Source organism: Zosterops lateralis, assembly GCF_965231275.1.
Source record: "Zosterops lateralis genome assembly, chromosome: 15".
Lineage (NCBI taxonomy): Eukaryota > Metazoa > Chordata > Aves > Passeriformes > Zosteropidae > Zosterops > Zosterops lateralis.
In genome coordinates this window covers 1,129,102-1,148,061 of record NC_139775.1, presented here as the reverse complement: position 1 = coordinate 1,148,061, position 18,960 = coordinate 1,129,102, and the positions used below count along the sequence as shown (strand labels likewise).

Genomic DNA, 18,960 nt, shown 5'->3' with positions numbered 1-18,960 from the left:
AAGAGCCTGTGGTAAAAGGAGATAAGCTCACGTGCACACAAGAGCAACCCTAAAAAATACATGATTAAGGTTACAAAGTCAGGCATGGAGTGTGTAAGAAATCCTGGAATTAAGGACATCTGAGCAGCTTATGGCCGTGGAACTTCATGCATTCATTAGGGGACAGCCTTAATTCTGGTCTCAAGGTGTTTCCTCTGCAGTGTCTCTGCCTCAGGGAGTGTGTGGGATGGGTGGAGCTTGGTTAAAAGCAGCTCAGTGTCCGGTTTGTGACTGTCCCCCCAGTATTCTGTCGGCAGCCCCAGTTCACTGTGCATTGTGCAAATCCTGCTTGGAGGTTGAAATTGTTCCTCCTGGACTTCCTAAAGTGCTAAGCCTGCTCTTGCCTCTGTCCTTCCCTTCCTTCCCTCTGTCCCAGTTCCATGCTGCTTGGTGGCTGGCAAGGGGGAATAGCAGGATTTCCTCCACCAATAACCCTTTTTGGGAGGTCTGGCTTTGTCCTGGGACTCTGGAGCAGGAGGGAATACACTCTGCAGCTCCAGGAGGGCTGATGCAAGTGCAGCCCACATGCTTCACACTGCCAGCATTTGATTTTCCATCTGTTTTTTGTTTTGGTTCCGTTAAAGGCAGAGAGGAGAGGTGGGTTTTGGTGTGAACCTCCTGTCTGTCTGCATGCAGTGTGTGGGACAAAGGCAGCTCAGCATGGAAAGCCCCAGAAGCACCCCAAGGAGTGGGCTGGGGGACTTAGAAGACATCGTTTCTCCTGAAGCTGTGGGAAAAGTGTATATTTAGGACAAGCAGCCTTGCAGCCTGCTGTATGTATTCACTGTCTGAGAGCTGAGCCAGCCAGAGCCTGGAGGGGACAGATGGAGGAATTAAGGACATCTCAGCTGGGCAGCAGGGCCAAGGGATGCTTGCAGGGGAGCTGGCTCCCACACCTGAACCGCTTTGGAGACAAGGCTGGGAGTTACCAGAGCTTTTCTTAGCAAGAGAGCCCTCCACCGGAATAATGTGTTGTGGACATAAAAGGAGATCTGGAGAGGGAATATTTTCACTCTGGAAGCTGCTAAGGAACTTGCATTTAGCTGCTAGCGATCTGTTTCAAACTGAGTTCCTGTCCCAGGAAAGAGAAAGCAGAGCAGTCTCGCTGTGTGGACCGACTGTAAATTCTTTTCTGTCTTTTCTGGGGACAAACAATGTGCTCTCAGTGAAAACCTCCCAGAAATCCAGGACGTGGGTATTTTATAAGTCAGCCCTTTGGAGAGAGCAGCTAAGGAGACCAGTCAAGTAGATCCCCTGACTTCTATTTACTGGGAAGTCAGTGGAGTGGCTGGAGAAGGACAGAGATGCTGCCGCCCTCACCGAGATGGGCAGGTCGCGGTGACACACGCGTGACTGCAGGAGAGCGGCTGTGAAGGCATTTCTGAGAGAAGATATTCGAGAGGGATATGTCTAGCAGAGCACAGTACTCAAAAAGCCGTGGTGAAACTTTGCATTTAGATGCCTGCACCAGCAACCTGGGGAGCTCTCCAGGAGGACTGAGACATTTCCCGCCTCACAGCATTTGCTTAGAAATAATTTATAAATATACCCACCACTACTACCCATCCTTTTCTGCTGGGAATTGCCATTAGCAGCTAAATTCAGTGTTTTACATATAAAAAGCATTGAGACTTAATTCTGTGCAATGCTTTCTTCAAAGTCTTTGTAGGTGAGACAGATCCAAGCTGGATTTGGGCTGAGTTACAGCAAGGTGTTGGGAAGCAGGGATTGTATCAGTGCAGGACGTGTGATGGCAGCACCCAGGAGGTGCACGTGGTGCAAGATGAGATGTCATAAGAGATGGGGTGTATGACCCTGTATGACCTGTCAGACCTGTGAGTCGCTGCACATGGAAATAGCTTCCATCAAATGTGCACAAATGACACTCACTTGGAGTGCGTGAGTTTTGGGAGACCAAAAATGGTCGGATTTTCCTGGATGTATTAAGAATCCTAGAATCACAGAATGGTTTGCATTAGGAGGGTCCTTAAAGATCATTTAATTCCACCCCCCCTGCCTTGGGAAGGGATACCTTTCACTATCCCAGGGTGCTCCAAGCCCTTTCCAGCCTGGCCTTGGACACTTTAAGGGATCCAGGGGCAGCCCCAGGTTCTCTGGGCAACCTGTGCCAGGGCCTCACCACCCTCACAGGGAGGAATTTCTTCCTAATATCTAATCTAACCCTGCCCTCTGGCAGTTAAGAAGCACAAGAAGCACATCCCTGACTCTAATTATCCCATCACATTGCAAATCCCTGCTGCAGCACCGGGGGCTGTGTGAGATGTTCAGCCTTTTGGATAGGGAGGGAGATTCCTGTTCCCTCAGCCGCTTTCACAGCAGGAGCTGGACTTTCCCAGCCAAGGTTATACCTCTTCTGAAAGGAGCCTGGAGTGAAGGTCCCCATGGAACTGCTTGTTTGGAAAGGAGATGCAGTCTCATGCTCTGGTCTGCGGAGGAGTTACCAAACACAGGGAATTAGGATGAGATTTCAGTGGAAGCAGATTATCCCGTTTCTCTCTGAGCACATTTCTGCCTCTGAATCAGCACATGACAGGCAGGGCAGCCGGGGCAGCCAGTGGGGCAGCTCCCATGCATACCAGAGGGGACTGAGCTCAGAGCTTGGGAGGGTTCCCTGTGTTCCCAGTGTGGCTGGAGCAGGAGGTGGGGAGGCAGGAGAGGGCTGGAGGGGGAGCAGACGGTGGGCAGGGAGCTGTGGTGCTGGATGGGCGGCACAAAGTGCTGTCAGAACAGCAGGGACTCGGCTGCAAATGGAGATGGAAAGGGCTGGAAAGGAAAGGACTCGACACAGCTGGTCCCCTTCGGCTTTGATCTTGAAAGCAGAGGGGTGTTGGCCACAGAGCAGGAGCGAGGAAGAAGGGGGATGACTCATAAAAATATTGGTGTTTCCATGAAGATGCTGTTACCTGAGGACAGGAAGGAGGAGGGACCTTCCCTGCAAATGTGGAGGGAGCTGGAAGAAAAAGTCCCCCTTGTGTAGAAATTTCCAGCCTGCTTAGGAACAGGGAGCTGTTTGCTCTGGAGCCAGCAGGTTGGTTGTTTGCTGGGAATTGCTGGTTTTGTGCAGAGCAGAAGGTGGTTTGTGTGCTTTTTGCTTCAGGGCAAAATAAAGGAAAAATAAAGGAAGAGCTGGTTTTCTTGGAGGCCTCTGTGGTGGAGATGTATTTGGACAAGGAAAAAGAGCTCTCCTTCCTGCTGCTGGGTGAGGGGTCAAGGGGGATGATCCAGCCCTGGGTAGCTGGGGAGAGGTCTAACACTCCCCAGGATCTTTGGTCAGACTCTGGCCACGGGAGGGCTGAGGTTTGATCTTGCTGGCCACCACAGGGATTGTGCTGGGGAGAGGGTTGTACTTTATTCACAGGTACACATTTGCTCCATGTATCTGTCCCTTCCACTCACAAGTGACAGAGGTGGCACAGGAGGACAGAAGAAGGATGGATGGACACAGGTGATGCCACTTCTGTACCAAAGCAAGCTCAAACTTTGTCTCTCTGCCCCCTCCATGAGCCCTTGGGGGATTCCAGCTCACAGAAGCCATACACGCAGCGTCGGACCAGCTCTAATTTTTATCCTGGAGGCAAAAATCACTGGAAATAATGCTTCATCACTCTGAAGGTCCTGACACCACCCTTAACCACCACATCACGAACCTCCTGTCGCAATTGTGATCTGCGTATGTGTCAAATCTTGCCTCGCAGATAAAAGCTGCTCCGCAGGCACCTTTTGTACTAAAATACGGAGCCTTTAAAATGTGAAAGAAACAACAAAATGTAGGACGCCACACAAAGCTGACCCACTGGGGACTGGGGAGGGGGAGAGAAACCCGCAAGAAGGAGGGCTTGACATACAAAAATTGTTTTGTTAACAAAGCATCATTGTTCCACTCTGAATCGGTTTGACTGGAGTGGTAGAAACACCCCATCTGGAGACAGATGGAGAGTTTTCTGGCTAAAGAGACGGCGGGAGGAGGGCCGGCTGACAACCCAGCAGATAGCATTGTCTGCTGCTACCTTGGCAATGGAGAGGGGAAAGGGTGGGTGGCAGCTTAGGCGTCCCCTGTGCCACCCGCCCGCCACGCTGCATCCTCCTGCACAGGGAGCTGTGCGCCCAGGTTGTCTGCTCACACCTCAGGATAATCCTCCCTCTTTTACTTCAGGGCTGGTTGGGGACCAGCCAGATGTCTGCAAACCACCGAGATCCCCTCCAAAGTGCTCTTGATGAGATGGTCCCGCTCCTCTTGTGTGCTGTGCAAGGGTTTGGTGTGGTGTGGGTTTAGCAGCACTGGGGGACCAAAGTGTAAATCTCATCCCAGTGAGAGTGTGGAAGGCTTGCTCCTGCTCTTGCATGAGTTTTGCCACTAACTTCCAGGAGAGCAGGGTTTGGGCTGCTGGGAGGATGCTGAGTGGAAACCAGCATGGTCAGAGCTGCCAGGGAGGGAAATTGGTGGGAGCAGCAAGAGTTGATGTGATGTCAAAATGCCCAGGGATGGGTCATGTGTGAGGTGCTCAGAGTGATCCAGCAGGCCTGCAGGATGCCTGAGGGTTCTTGGAATTGCCCTGGCCACCTTGCTGAGGTTGGGAATGAGCGAGGAAAAATCTATGTTGAATGCCCAGGGCCTTTGAGCTACAGCACAGGCTAAACGTGAGGTGTTTCATGGCATCAGGCTCTGCTGGCACAGTGTCTGCTCTGCTCCTGAGAGCTCACCAACAGCCCCTGCTCCCTCTGCTGCCTTCCGTGCCTGATGGGAAACTCCAGGGTGGGTAATGCTCCTGCCAGAGCTTTGAGGGATTGTATCCTGCCCACCCTATCTGAATTCCTGATGACTTGCTAATTGCTTGACACACTCTACTTGCAATGCAAGAGACAGGCTCACGTCATCCTCTGTGGTTTGCCAGGGGAGAGTGTGAACCTCTTTTTGACTTGCCTTGAAATAGATGAAAAAGAATAGAGCTCGATATGATTAATGTGAAAACTTCAGCTTGGTTTCCTGCCTTGGCATCTGGGCTTTGGTCTTCTTAGCATCACTGTGCCTTGTTTTTTGAGGAATGGCCGCACGTGGGAGCATCTGAGAGCTGATGGTGCTGGCTGTGCTGTGGTGGTCTGGGAACTCCTCTGCAAGGTCTGTCCATAATCCCCAGCTGCTGGAGACATTCCAGGTTTGTGCAGCAGTCACAGAAGGATTCAGGTGGTTGCCTCGAGGCACTGCTGAGATAATACCTCAAGGGGCTTCTATCCAAACCCACTGGGGCCTTTACAGTTGCATGGTAGAAATCTGTTCCAATGCACCATGGCTTTTTGGGGAACCAGATGAGCAGTCCAGCTTGGCCTTGGCTGTGGGCAGGCAGTCACCCATGCAGAGTGGACCAGCACAGCTTTGATACACCCTGCAAAAAACCATGGAAGGATTAAAGTAAAAGGTGGATTTGAGTCTTGGGGCTGCAGATGCAGCAGTGTGGTGGTGGCAAGGGGTGTCCTGATGCCCTGGTGTCCCCAGACACATCCAGAGTGTTCCCATGGACTTGCAGAGCTGGATTCAATTTTGGCTCCCCTGCCTGGCCTGCTGGGTTTATCTTCTACATGCCCTGCTCTGGGATGGATCTCCACTGATCCGAGCAGTGCTGAGCTGGTCCAGAGGGACATGGCACAGGGAGGAGTATGAGTGTGACAGGAAAGTCTGTGTCACATCCTGCTGTTCAATCCTGCACGGGGTCCCCAAGTGTTTGCATCCATTGTGGCACCACCGGTGACTTCAGGGTGAAGTGGCCTCAGGGGGGAGAAGTGAGTGGGGTCACGGAATACAAGATGGAGTAGAACAGGATGGATCTATTCACCTCAGCTCTCCCTACAGTGTGTTGTGGTTGTCCCAGAGGGAAAGGGACCTGAACTTGGGGGAAGGAAAATGCTTGGACAGCCATCCCCTGCTTTTGCAGCCATTTGCCTGCCCTGGGCTGCTGGGGACACCGTTCCTTACAACCTGCTCCAAAACCCCATCCTTTTGCTGTCTCAGATTTCATTCCTGCTGCTGCACCAGCTGTACCGTGCTGGCAAGGGAGGAGAGGGGAGGTGAGGCACGGCGGGCAGCTCGGTTCCTGCCGGCTGCTGTCACAGCGCAGCGCCCTTGGTGGATGCCAGGACCCGCCGCCGGGCACTGCCTGCCCTGCAAGGAGGAGACGGGGTCTGGATTGCCGGTGATGGATGCATCAGAGCATCCAAGAGTGAGGTCTGACACATGCCTGGCAGCAGGTCAAGGTGCCGTTCTCTTTGCCCTACCTCTTGGAAAGCAGAGTACGTCCCTGGGGAAGTGCCATCCACCGCATCCCGCTGTCCCGGCATCTCGCTGCGTGGAGCAGCGTGAAATCTTTCACCTTGCTTTCCCCCTGTGCAGAAAGGGGAGGCAGATTCGCATGCGAGCTCTCCCGGGAAGCGGAGGGGATGGATTCACCTTGCTGAGAGGCGAGGGAGTCACTGGGAAAGAGGTGCTGGAATAAGCGCAGAGCGGATTAATTTGCAGCGACTCCGCTGTCGCCAGTCCCCGGTGTGAAGGCGCCCGGGGAGGTCGGGTGCGTTCGGGCGGTGTTGTGCTGCTCTCTCTGCCTCCCAAACGCTTCCTGCGCCGGGCTCTGTGAATCAGCATTTCTGCAGCCGGAACGAGACAGCGGGGAAAGGCAGGAGGATGTCAGGGCACGGGGAGCCTGGCAGGGAGGAGAAGGATGGAGGGGACCTCGTTAAAAAGGGGCAGCCTGTGAGTTGGGGTGGTCTCACGCTGCGGCTCTTCAATCGGCTCCCTCCGGGTTTTTGCTCATTACCGCCGTGAACCCCCTCGTGCTCGGTGGTGAGGTAAACAAGCGCTGGGGGCGATGCCTCCCCTTCCCACTCGTCCCCTCCCCGCCGCCGGTGACGGGGGAATGTGACAAGCTGGCACTGGGAGAAGGCATGAAAGCGATGTGATCCGCCGCAGCTCCTGAGCCGAGAACCCGGGGAGATCCAGTTACAGCAGCGGGATTAGAACAAAAGAGATTTGCCTCCGGGATCAATTCCTCTCCATTTTCCGGGCCGTTCACGCGTGTGTGCGTGGAACGGCCTCGGTCTCCGGTGCTCCGGGCTCTGCCCCGGGCCCGGCTGAGCACCAGGGCTCCGACGCTCCGAAATGCTTCTTTTTCCCAAAACAGGGAGGGCAGGGTAATCCCCTGGGACAGGCCTAGAAATAGCAAGGCCAGGCCAGGCTTTGCAATGCTTGGAAAACAGGAGTCAAGCTGGGCAGCTGGCAGTTGCTGGAGCTCCCAGCCTTTGCTCTGCCAAGGGCTGAGCTCTGGGTTGGCATGTGAGACCACCCCTGGTCCTCCATGGTTCACTCGCAAGGCATTTCCAGGTGATGCCTCCTCCCTTCCATCACCAAAAACTCAAACCCTCAAAAGCCTTTTCTGCCCCATAATGGCTGTGCCAACAACTCATTATCCAAGAGATGCCTTTAACCCACAGCCGTGGTGGGGCTAGGGGAATCATGAGCCTTTCATGGGCTCAAGGAATCAGCAGGATCCTCCACCCTGGGATGCTTGTCACTCGTTTGGGGGGGAGGTTGGGTGGCTTATTTGGGGGTGGGGTTTTTTGGCATATTGCCTTCTCCCAAATGCCGCCGGGGATGAGCCATGGAGAGCACAGATGTGCATCCCGAGCATACCACAACAAGGTTCCTGATTTAAGGACTGTGATTAACCTCTTTCCGACAGTTGCTAACCAGGTGCAGGATTGTAACGGGAAGAGGAGAAAGCTCAGTGAAAACAGCCACTTTTCCTCCGTCACCTGGAAATGCACACAGATGCCATTTTCTGCCTGGAAATCAGGATTTATAATGGGTGCAGGGACACCCTGTTTGTGTCAGTACTGTCTCCTCCTTTTCTGCTTGGGATCCCACAAACAAGGCATGGATGGAGTGTGAATCCAGCACAAGGCAGGCTGGTGTGTGGGATCATGGGCGATGGACTGAGCCCCACTCGGGGCTGTGTGTGCAAGGGTGCTAACAGGAAACCAGGCAGAAAATCACCCTGCATTTGCCCGTTCCAGTTTTTCCTGGGATCTTGCTCTTTGGAAAGCTGGGTATCCAGAGGAGAAGTGATATTTCACAGTTAGGCATGAAAAGGGGAACCATTGCAGCTTGTGTTTTGCAGGCAAGAGTTAAACCAGGAGCTGCCAAAGTTGCTCATTTTCAGGAAATCTGGTATCCATGGGATTCAGGGCTCCTCTGGCCAGGACTACAAAAGCTGGAGAGGGACTCTTTCCAAGGGCATGGAGTGACAGGACAAGGGGGAATGGCTTCACATTGACAGTAGGCAGGGATAGATTGGATATTAGGAAGAAATTCTCCCTTGTGAGGGTGGTGAGGCCACTGCCTGGCACAGAGGAGCTGTGAATGCCTCATCCCCTGAAGTGTCCAAGGCCAGGTTAGAAGGGGCTTGGAGCAGTCTGGTCTAGTGGAAGGTGTCCCTGCCCAGAGCAGGGGGTTGGAATAAGATGGGCTTTTAATTCCAAACCATTCTGGGATTCCATGACTGTCACTGGCCTTCCAGGTTTGGGTTTTGTGTGTATCACTCACAAATGCTGTATCTCATCCCAAATACCCCTCTGACATCATGGTGGAGATCAGCTTCAGAGCTCCCTGTGGGCTGGTCAAGTGCTGTGGTGTGCTCATGGATGACCTGCTGCACCTTGTTTTTTGGAGAGCCACACTCTTACTGCTTTTCCAGTCCCTGGCTGGATGGTTTTAGGACCCCCTCATTGTACCTCCTCCCCTTTCCAACTCCCCATCTCTTAACTGCAAATCCTTGTATTTTTTCCCAAAGAAGAGGCTGCAGTCTGTGTTTCACACTGGGGCTCCAAACACTTTGCAGAGTCAAGAGCTGTTCCTTGAGCGAACAGCAGGGAGAGAGAGGGCTGGGGATCTGGGCAAGAGGGCACCCCCCAAAGTGGGTGAGTAGAATATGGGTTTGGGAAATCTGAAGAGACAGAAAAATTTATTAAAAACAATTAGCAGCTGCTCCAACCAAGGATTTAACCCGAAACCAAAGCCTTAGGGAGGGAGGAAATGAAATGGCATACGATTGTTATTTTATTGCTTAATATTTTTATTTTTTTAATATGATATGCTAAATGCAAATAAGCATTTGTACTGAGCAGGAGAGGGAGGGGATGGAAGACATGCCTGGAAAAGTGAGTGGGATCTAGGTTTTGCATCGTTCACTGAATTACTGGCAGGTCTTTTGTAACATCTGTTAAAAATAAAACAAACATTCATTTCCATTTCTCACTGCCTGAGATGGCTCCTGCAAAAAAATTTCAACCTGTCCAGGAATTTGTCTTGAAAGTTGCCCTCCCTCTCCTCACGCCTCCTCTTCTCCAGGGGAGATTTCCTTCCTGGACTTCCCAGGGGCTCCATTAGCCCCACATTAAAGCCTTTCTACTTTGCTCTAAAACTCTCCATCGAAGTAAAAGGAATTCTAATAAACCACTGGGAAGACTCTGCTATTCACTCTTTCCATGGAAACACGGCGCTGCCTCGGAGCAGAGCTCCTCTCGACGGAGCCTGGGTCACGGCAGGAGGAGACCAAGGAGGGATGCAGAGATGGTTTCCATTATAAGAGACCTTTTGAGAGAAATAATCGCTGCTCTCCCACCAAGGAAAGCCTTGGAGATGTCAGGGGCCTCGGCATGGCACGGGAGTGGGGCTGGCCTCAGAGGGGGTAGTGCTGGGAAGTGGGATGTGCTGGGCGCTGAAAAACTCATTAAAACATCTGATTAGTGGAAATTAAGGTGCCCAGGACTGATTCCCACTCATCCCAGTGGGAGGGAGGAGTCCAGGAGGGTGGATGGGACCTGGTGCTACAGGAAGAGGCTACACAAGGGGACTCAAGGCTTGGGGACGTGCGGTATGGGGAGGGCACGAGGTCACAGGAGGACAGTGATGGCTCCACGCCCAAGGCTGTGCTGCACAGACCAAACATCACAGCACGAAAATACATTTTTGAAGGCCAAAAAAAGTCTGTTTGCACTGGGAGGGGATTTCTGGCTGTTCCCTGGGTCCCAGATGGGAGCTGGACAAGGAGGTCAGTGGATGGATCCCTACCTAAAGCCACTGTGATATAATTAATTTCCAGCCTCCTCGCAGGCACAGTCATCCCTAGTGTTGCTGTTCTGACACCGCGCTGCAAGATGAAGGATTTTATTTTTTTTTTTTAAGCGTGAGGAAGCTCGTTAGAAATAGCCCGAAGGGCAAAGTTAGGAAATGAAAATCCATCGGATCCGCTCGGAGCCGAGGCACGGAGCTTGATGAGAGCTGGGGCAGGGCTGCTGCTCCCTGCCTGCCAGGAGCCACCACATGTGTGGGGTTTGTGGCACTCGGGTCAGGGGAAGAAAGCAATCCATCGGGATGGTTGGGAGTGGGGCTGAGGGAAAATCTGCCAGGAAGAGGGATGGAAGAAAGATTAATGAGAAGGAGCCAGCTTAGAGCATCCCGTGTAAGTGCTGTGGAGGTACTTGGACCCTGGGTTGGCCACTCATGTCAGGGCTGAATGAAAGGGGAGGCTAGTGGGGAAAAGCTCAGTTTTCTCAGGATGGTTTATCATTTAGGTCGAAGTGGTGAGACACCGAAGGAGCCAAGGGAGCCAAGAGTGCCTTTGTTTTAGCAGCTCCAGAAATAACATTGGGATGAGTCATTATTTTTTAGCCTCTCCAGGGCAGGAGGTGCAGGGTTACATCCAGGGAAGCCTCTGACTTTGATCAGCAAGGTGAGCCCTGCTCTCATGGCAGGGAAGATGGGAAGAGGGTTTTTGATGCTGGTCGTGCTGTTTTGTGGTAGCTCAGGTTGATATCTGCTCCAGGATGCTCTGGGTCTAGAATTTATCAAGGGGATGGAAACTTTTCCATCTGCACAACTGAGCAGCATCCTCCTCTATGAGCTTGGAGGTTTTAATGAGTAAAGTTAATTGGTGTTATAGGTGGTGGTCTCCCACCCAGGCAGTGGTTGGACTTAGATAGACATGACCGTGTCATGCAAACAGAGGTGATGTGGGTGTTGACACCTCAGAAATGCTGAGAAATCATGAAATCAGCCTTTTTGAACCTGTAAATTGCAGGCGCAGAACTGTAAAGGTTCCAGAAAAGTAACAGTGTTGAATAACCAAAGTGTTTGGTGGTGATTTAATTTGCCTATGGGTCTCTCTGGGGCTTGTGGTTTCAACCTTTCTCCCCACCATGGTGAGGTCAGGGTTGGAGAAGAGCAGGGCTGAGGTCTTCCTGAAGTCACAGGACTCCTGGAGGTGGGGATTTCAAACATACCAGAGCTGGGAAATAACATGGATGGACCAGATTGTTGAATTTATTGGATTGTAGTGTAAAAATAACAAATGCTTTAGTCTTCTGTCAATCCCAGAGGAGAAGCTGGGGGGTGACGTCCTTTGGGTCCATCCCACCTTGGCTTTACTGGGGTGGCAGTCACAGCTAGTGATGCCAAAGAGTGCCAGGCTCTTCCGTGTGAAGGGCAGGGCAGATTGGTGATTACAGGGAATAACACCAAGTCCCTGGAGAGCCATGAGGTCCCAGCTTGATTTACTATCCTGCAGAGAGGCATGTGTGAAGCTGGAGGTGGCTGGGAGCATATTGTGGTGTATTACCTACAAAAAGCCAGGCTGGGGCTGTGATGGGGATGGGAATGAGGATGAGGATGGAGAGGAAAAAGACAGGGGAGACGAGAACAAGCAGTCTGCTTTTGCAGGTGCTGTGTCCCCTTATGAGGTTTGGTCTGGTTTGCAGCTTGATGCCTCCTATCTCGAGTAATTAACAGGGAAAAGAGAGGGCCTGGTTATCCATCCTTCAAGAGCAAGGGGTTGAATTGAAAGGCAGCGCCTTGGAAGTGGATCAAATAGCTCTCCAGCCCCCCGCGTACGGCCCGGAAACTTGCTGCCGTGCTGCGTTATCAAGGTGAACAGCTTTAGTTCAATTAACGAGAGGCTCAGAGCGGAGTCGTGGGAGGAGGCAGGGCTGGGCGTTTGCGCCCTTGGGGCAGCAGCCGGGGCGCGGAGCTGCCCGGCACCGCCGGCGGAGGGCACGGCTGGCCCCGCTGTGCCAGGGCCACCACCACAGCCCTGCGTCCCTTGGCGAGGGCACCAGCTCCCCCTCCTCGCCTCTGCGACGGGGTTTTATTTATCCCTTGGAAAACCCAGTGTATGTGTGTGTATGGAAGGGGTTGCTCTTTGTTACCACCTCCCTTTCCCTCGTCCTGCTAATAATAATAAACCTCCTCGAAACCAATCGCTCCCGGCGATGAGTTGCCATCAGCTCACCGTGCACCTAAAAATCCCTGCAGATGATGGTGCTGAGAGCCCGCGCGCCTGGGTTTTTTTCCTGCCGGTCGCTTCCTGGGCTGCAGCTGGCTCCGGCACGCAGAAAGCTGCAGGTGTGATTTGTTCATTTGCCTCCACCTCCCCCCCTTCCCCGTTCCCCCCCCCCCCCCCCCCCCAGCTCTGCCTCCCTCCTGCTCTGCTTCCCACCTAGCTCATCCCACCCAGCTCATCGCGGCGGCCAGACCCGCATCCCACCCCGCGCCGACTTCGGCATCTCCCCGGTGCAGTGGCTGGCGGAGGGTTGGGATGGCTGGGGCTGGAGAGAGAGAGAGAGTGTGTGTGTGTCTGTGTGTGTGTGTGCGTGGAGGGGAGGGGAAGGGGGGGGTTAATCTGATCCTACGAGGTTGGAAGAGGGAAAAAAAAAATCAAAACTATAAAGAAGGCAGCAGCCTCCTTCTTTTCCCTCTCCCCCGCTCCAGAGGATTAAGCCTACAAAAAAAAAAAAAAAAAAAAAAAAAAAAAAAAAAAAGCGAGAGAAAAAAATGTCTGCAGCTTTCTGTTGACCCTGCATGATGGCATTTTTGCGCTCTGTGTGCTGCCTCTGCTGATTGCTATTCCTGGCACAAACACACACACACGCGCACACACACACACACACGCAGCCCCAGCACGGCTCACACGGGCACGGCGAGGAGCCCACTCCAAAATACGAAAAAAAAAAAAAAAAAAAAAAATCCGGGGAAAAAAAAAAGAAAAACAACAACCCCAAACCCAACCCAGACCGATGCCGCTCGGTGTCCCTGGCCACCCTGGTCTCTGTCAGGAGAGCTGCCAGCACCCGCTGCCGCTCGCCCTCTCCTCCACCCCACTTCTCACCTCGGTCCCCAGCTCCAGCGAGCACTTTCTGCCGGAGCCGCCCGCAGCCAGAGCCCTCCACCACTCCTACCGCTGGCATTACATTTTCAGGCTGGATGCTATAGGGCCGTTTCTAATTACCTTATATCCCCTAGTGGTCTATGAATAATGGTTAGTGAAGGAGCTCAGAAGGGCTGCTGAGAAGGGAAGCAAAAAAAAAAAAAAAAAAAAAAAAAGGAGAATTGTGCTATTTCTCACATTTTTTTTTCTAAGGATCTAATCTGGCTACTGTGCTCTGGAAGAGGAGGAGAGCAAGCCAGCAGGAGAGAGAGGAGAGAGCGAGGACCATCGCAGGTATTGTTGCAAGCTACATCTTTGTGCCTTTTTTTTTTTTTTTTTTTTTTTTTTTTTTTTTTTTTTTTTTTTTTCCTCCTGAAGCCGCAGCAGAATTGGAAGGGGGGGCGTGTAGGGGGGTGCGGCGGGTGAGGGTGTGCGGACAGAGCTTTTTCCGGATTTATTTTTCTCTTGTGCAACTCGTGTGCTGCTGCTGCGATTGAATGGATGCACGGCGCCGGCATCGCGGAGTTTGGGGAGGGAGGGGGGATTATACGTGCGTATGTCTGTGTGTTGTGTGTGTGTTGTGTGTGTGTCCTAGTTGCAGCAGCAACGGAGGAGCCGGGGGGCGGGTGTGGGGGGGTTGTTTTGCTTTTTCTGGAAGTAATAAAGAAATTTGCAACCGGTCCAAAACCCCTCCTGACTTGCCGATTGATGGGTGTCTGAACAAAGATACAGCTGAGACTTGGAAATGTTTGTGTGTGTGTGGAAGGGGTGGATTTCGTTTCGCTTGTCCTGACTCCCCGACTTTTTGCAAAGTTGAAATAATAACGGGCACGGGGCTGCGAAAGCCTCTGCAGAGGGAAGTCTTCCCGGGGAGGCTGATTTAATTGAGGAGTTATGGATGTGCATGGTTTTATACTTCCAAAAGTTGCGGCGGTGCCGCGGGCGGGCGCCTGGCTCTCCTTGCCGTTGTCTGCACGTGAGAACGCTGACTTGATGGATTTTCTTTCTTTTATTCGGTGGCTGGCGGGGCAGGAAAAAAATGGATCTAGCAGATAACCCGAGGAATCGTGGGGTTTGCACATCTGGCTGCGCCTTTGGAAAGCCCCTCGGTGGGACTTTCACCTTCCGCTCCCTTTTCTCCCACGGCAAATTTTGCCTCCAAATCCTCCGTTGACATTAATAAACAAACAAACCAGGGAATAGCCGTGGAGCCCGGTGAGGGGGCTCGGAGTGCTGCCCGGGGGTGGGGAACCGTGTGCTTTTGTTTTAAATAACGAAACGGCGATGATTGAAAACATATGAATAGGATGCAATGCAGAGCGGGTGTGTTACGGGGCGGGGGGGGGGGGGGGGAAGAGCTGGAAAACTGCTTATACGACAGAAGCAGAGCTTGAATGAGTGTGGTGAGATGAAAGGCGAGGGGTCCGTCCCTCGCGCGGCTGCGGGGCTGCGAGGGGGGGGCGATTCCCAAAGGCAGAGGAATGATCTCGGGGTGGGGAAGCTTACTGGGAAAAAAAAACCAAAAAACCCAAACCTAAAAAACAAAACCGAAAAATCCCAACAAACCTGAAGTATGTGATTATATCCCGTCCAAGTTCGCCGGTTGCGGCGTTAATGGAGCCAATTGTCTTCAAAAATATTAAAACCGGGGGAAAATATATCTGTGTGTTGATGGGGGGAGATGTGTGTGGTGCAGAAGCAGGTCCCGGAACCCCACCGGCTCCCCCAAAAGCGCAGCCGAGCTGGGGGGTACCGGGGCGGTATCCAAACGTGGCCGGCTTGTGTTTATTTGGGCGGAAATAAAGATGGAGCAACTGCCCTGGGGAAGGCTGTGATCCCCCAGGGAACGGCTCCGAAACCGCGCCGGTGCTGCCCTTCTCTGCCTGCCCTTCGCTGCCTGCCCTGCCTGGCCTTGCTTTTGTGTTTGTTTGCTTCCGAGGAGGGGGGAGAAGGGAGCTGGGGGGGTGCTGCGAAGGCGGGGAGAAGCCGTGAGGGCGGAGAGCCGATTTAAATTGGACTTAATGGATTCCCAGGGCAGCTCTTTTAGATGAAAGTCAAAATAAGAGCCAAAGTGAATCTCAGCAGACCTGTCTGTTACATTAGAGATGCAGCCCTTCCTCTCCCTCCCTCCCTTTATTCTTTAAAAGAGAGGGGGAAAAAAAGTGTTATCCGTACGGAAGACGGCGTGGAGTTTCTCATTCCTATAATGTGAGCTCTAATTGAAGAACTTGCAGCCTCTTGGGAGAGTCTTTACTGATCGCTGCTTTTGTTATTCATGCCGCGCTCTGTTTTCTTGGGATTCTTTTTTTTTTTTTTTTTTTTTTTTTTTTTTTTTTTTTTGCGGGAGGGGGGGGGCTGGTGCAAGTCAGGCTGCGCCGGGTGTGATGCTGTGTCCCCCCCAGGGTGGCTCCACTCAGGTAGGACCCGCTGGTCCCCTCCTCAGGGGGTCACACCGGGGGTGAGATGCTGCAGCCTGGCTGCAGGTGGCTCTCGTCCTCACAGGACCCCCTGGGACGGGGGATGGATCCTGCCCAGCGTGGCACATGGGAATGGGAGCAATGCAGGGCTTCTGCCGCCTCCCTGTGCTCACTGCAATGATTTTGGGCTGCCGTGGAGTGCCACAAGCCTGCTTGGTGCAGAGGACACAGTGCAGCCCTGCTGTCACAGGTCTCCTATCCCACGGGGGTCTGCGGTGTCCCACAGAGGGGACAGGTTTTGTGCCAAAGCCACGTGGATGCTCTGCCCACCAGGGGTGAAGAGCAGGACACAGCCAATGAGCCTGCAGGACCTGTGCTGGGCGAGTTTCTCTCCTCTCCTGCCTTTTCTGTTGCTCAGGAATTCAGGACAGGGGTGCACAGGGAGACTGGCAAATGCAGCTCTCCCCTTCAGAGGTCTCATCATCCCACCCTCACTTCCCCTCCCAGCCCCCTTGCGTGGCCAGAGGAGGTGGTGGCTGTCCCCAAGCCCTGTGTCCCCACGAGGTCCCATGGTGATGGGCTGGTTCGTTGCAGCCAAAAGCTCCTGGGAGGCAGGTCCTTGTTGTTCCTGTGTCCCTTTCCCAGCCTTGGGCACCCATTTGAACTACACTTGAGCTCTGCATGGATGAAAACAAGAGCCACAAGCCCCAGGGCTGCTGTCAGTGGCATTTCGTCGCTGTGGGGTGAGAGTGGCTGGGGAAGAGGATGTGTGAGCAGGATGGGGCTCTGCCAGCCCATCGCCTTAGCACAGAGGCAAAGCAGTTAACCTGGACATCTGATCTCCCCGGGAATTGTGTATTGACCCTGACAGCGATGCATCAGGAGCGACAGACTCTCCATCATCGATCCCTCTCCTCCCATCACCAGGTGTCGACACCGACAGTCGTGGAGCCGGCTTTAATTTCAGGCCTCTGGCTCCAGCACATAACACTTAGCCAAGGTCCCAAGGTGCCACCAGGTTTCACAAACAAACACGTCCACAGGCAGGTGACTGTCCCCATTTTGTGGCAGGGATGGCACTTGCTGAGAGTGGCCAGCTGAGCTGGAGACAGGGCTGGCAGGGGGCCATCCCAGGGTCATTAGGCAGGGTGACATTGCAGCCTTTGGTGAGGGATTCAGGGATCACCTGGAGTTCCTGCTTTGCCAGTCTTTGCTACGAAAACCCTCTGATCTGGTTCCCTTGTGCCGCCAGTGTTGAACAGCAGAGGATCAAGCTGGGGTGTCCCTGTCCTTTTGCAGCCTCTTCTGGGTGACCTCATCTGGCCTGGATGTGTCTTGACTTCCCCACCTCTAAAATGGCCACTGCCAAACCGGCTGGGTGCTCAGGTGTGTGTGTCACCCCACAGTGACCTGCTGGGTGGTGTGGTGGGTTTCTGGGGTGCCTTGATTTCGGGCAGGACGCCGGCAGTGGCAGGGGCCGGCTGGCACATCGCCTCTCCTCCTTCCCAGCATCTTGAGATTTCTGAGACACACGCAGCCAAGCCGAGGCTGAAAAAGCTGCTTGTGGTTCAAGAGCATCTCCTTGACGGAGGAGAGAGGGAGGCTTTTCATTCCTCCTTTCAGTTTGGAGCTATCCAAGCTCCCCTCACCGGTGCAGGGGCTCTTCCTGCTCCCCCCTGCAAGGGAACGTTAAAAGCCAGGGGCAGCGGATATCTTGACACCCCGTCAATCCGAGCCTTTTACAGCAGCAGTCTCTGAAGGCTGGCACTGCTGCACAGAAGAAAACAAGTGAGAAGAGGGGGGGAGGCGAGAGCAAGCCTTTGCAGCCGGCAATCGATAATTGTGGTGTCACTCACTGCCTTGGAAGTTCCTGCATCCCCACGGTCGCTGGTGGGGGGAGAAGGGGAGGGTGAGAGCTGTGCTCTGCCCTGCCAGCACCGGGCACGGGGCAGGGAGGATGGCGAAAGGCGAGAGCCCAGCCCCGAGCAGGAGCCTCCCGCTGCATTACTCACCACTTGATGTAGCTTGAACCTTTCAACTCCCTCCCCTTGGGGATGGAGCGGGCTGGGCAGAAGGTGTTGACGGAAAACGCTCTCCTTTCTTAGCTTTGAGGGTTTTTATTCCCCTTTCCTTCTTTTTTTTTTCCTTCCTCACCTCTCTCTATGTGCATTTTGGGCTTTAATAATCCCCCCAAAATATAAAAGAAATCCAAAAAAATCCCCAACCCAGCTCCCCCTCGTGTGTGTCTCCGTCTTAGCAAAAGCTGAGGCAAAAGATCAAGGAATTCTTCCTTTTGTGCAGCTTTCAAGACCAAAGATGTGCCGGTGAAAAGGGGAGGCTCAGAGTACCAGGCACACACAAGTGTTAAAGGAGAGGCTTCCCTTTTGTCTCCAAGGCAATCAGCCGGTGAAGGGATCCACAAATTAATTAAAAATTGCTCTGTCTTGATTGAGTTATTCCTGCTCGCATCCCACCTGCCTATCAAAAGACTGGGAATGGCAGGAGGAAATTCCTATTTCTTTCCCAAACAGCTCAGACACGTACCACGGTCTGTCTCGCTTGCCTTTTATCCCAGGCAGCAAAGGAAATAAAAAAAAGAAAGGGCTGGCGCGGTATCCAAAGAGATCTCTCCCGGAGGATGCGTCCCCTCTCCTGCGCTAACAAATGCTGCGGTATTTGGACGATTTGGAAGAAAAATGAGCAGATTTACGTGTCAGGCATGGGCCAAATTGTAGTTGTAACTCCATGAAGTTGATGGAGATCCATCGGAGATTAATTTGGCCCCAGGTCTGGCGCTTGCTCCGCAGGGAATAGGCTGGATCTCTGCCTTGGTTGAAACAAGAAGTATTCAAATGGGTTTGTTGTGGCTGTGCTATGCCCAAATGGTAGAGCCGAGCAAAAATCCCAACTGGTTCTATCCCCGGTGCCAAAGCACCATAAATACACCTCGAGCTGTCAAGTCCTGCACAGTTTCTACTGCACTTACCACTGAGAACGCTTTAAGGGGGTAGATTTATCTGTAGGGGCTGCACACAAGTCTCCCTGCGTGCTTTGCTAAGAGGTTTGAACTCCATCCCAGTGTCCTGATGGGGGAAGCCTTTCTCCCCTCCTGTTTAAGGGATTTCCACCCAAACCGAGCCTGCACTGGGGCTCAGCCTGACCCCCAGAGAGCCCAACCCTCCTTCACTGGGATCAGGCTCTGGTTTGGGGGGGGCATCATCAGTCAGTGCCTCCCAGCA

At 53.1% G+C, this 18,960-nt stretch overlaps 1 protein-coding gene across 1 annotated transcript in view; it reads left to right on the top strand.

Annotated features, from left to right (window-relative positions):
* RAI1 (retinoic acid induced 1) overlaps window positions 1–18,960 on the top strand; it is a 52,089-nt gene that overhangs the window by 1,229 nt on the left and 31,900 nt on the right. The window contains exon 2 of the mRNA XM_083872385.1: window positions 13,518–13,598. The gene's annotated coding sequence lies outside the window, so the exon portion shown is untranslated. The remainder of the gene's footprint in view (window positions 1–13,517; window positions 13,599–18,960) is intronic.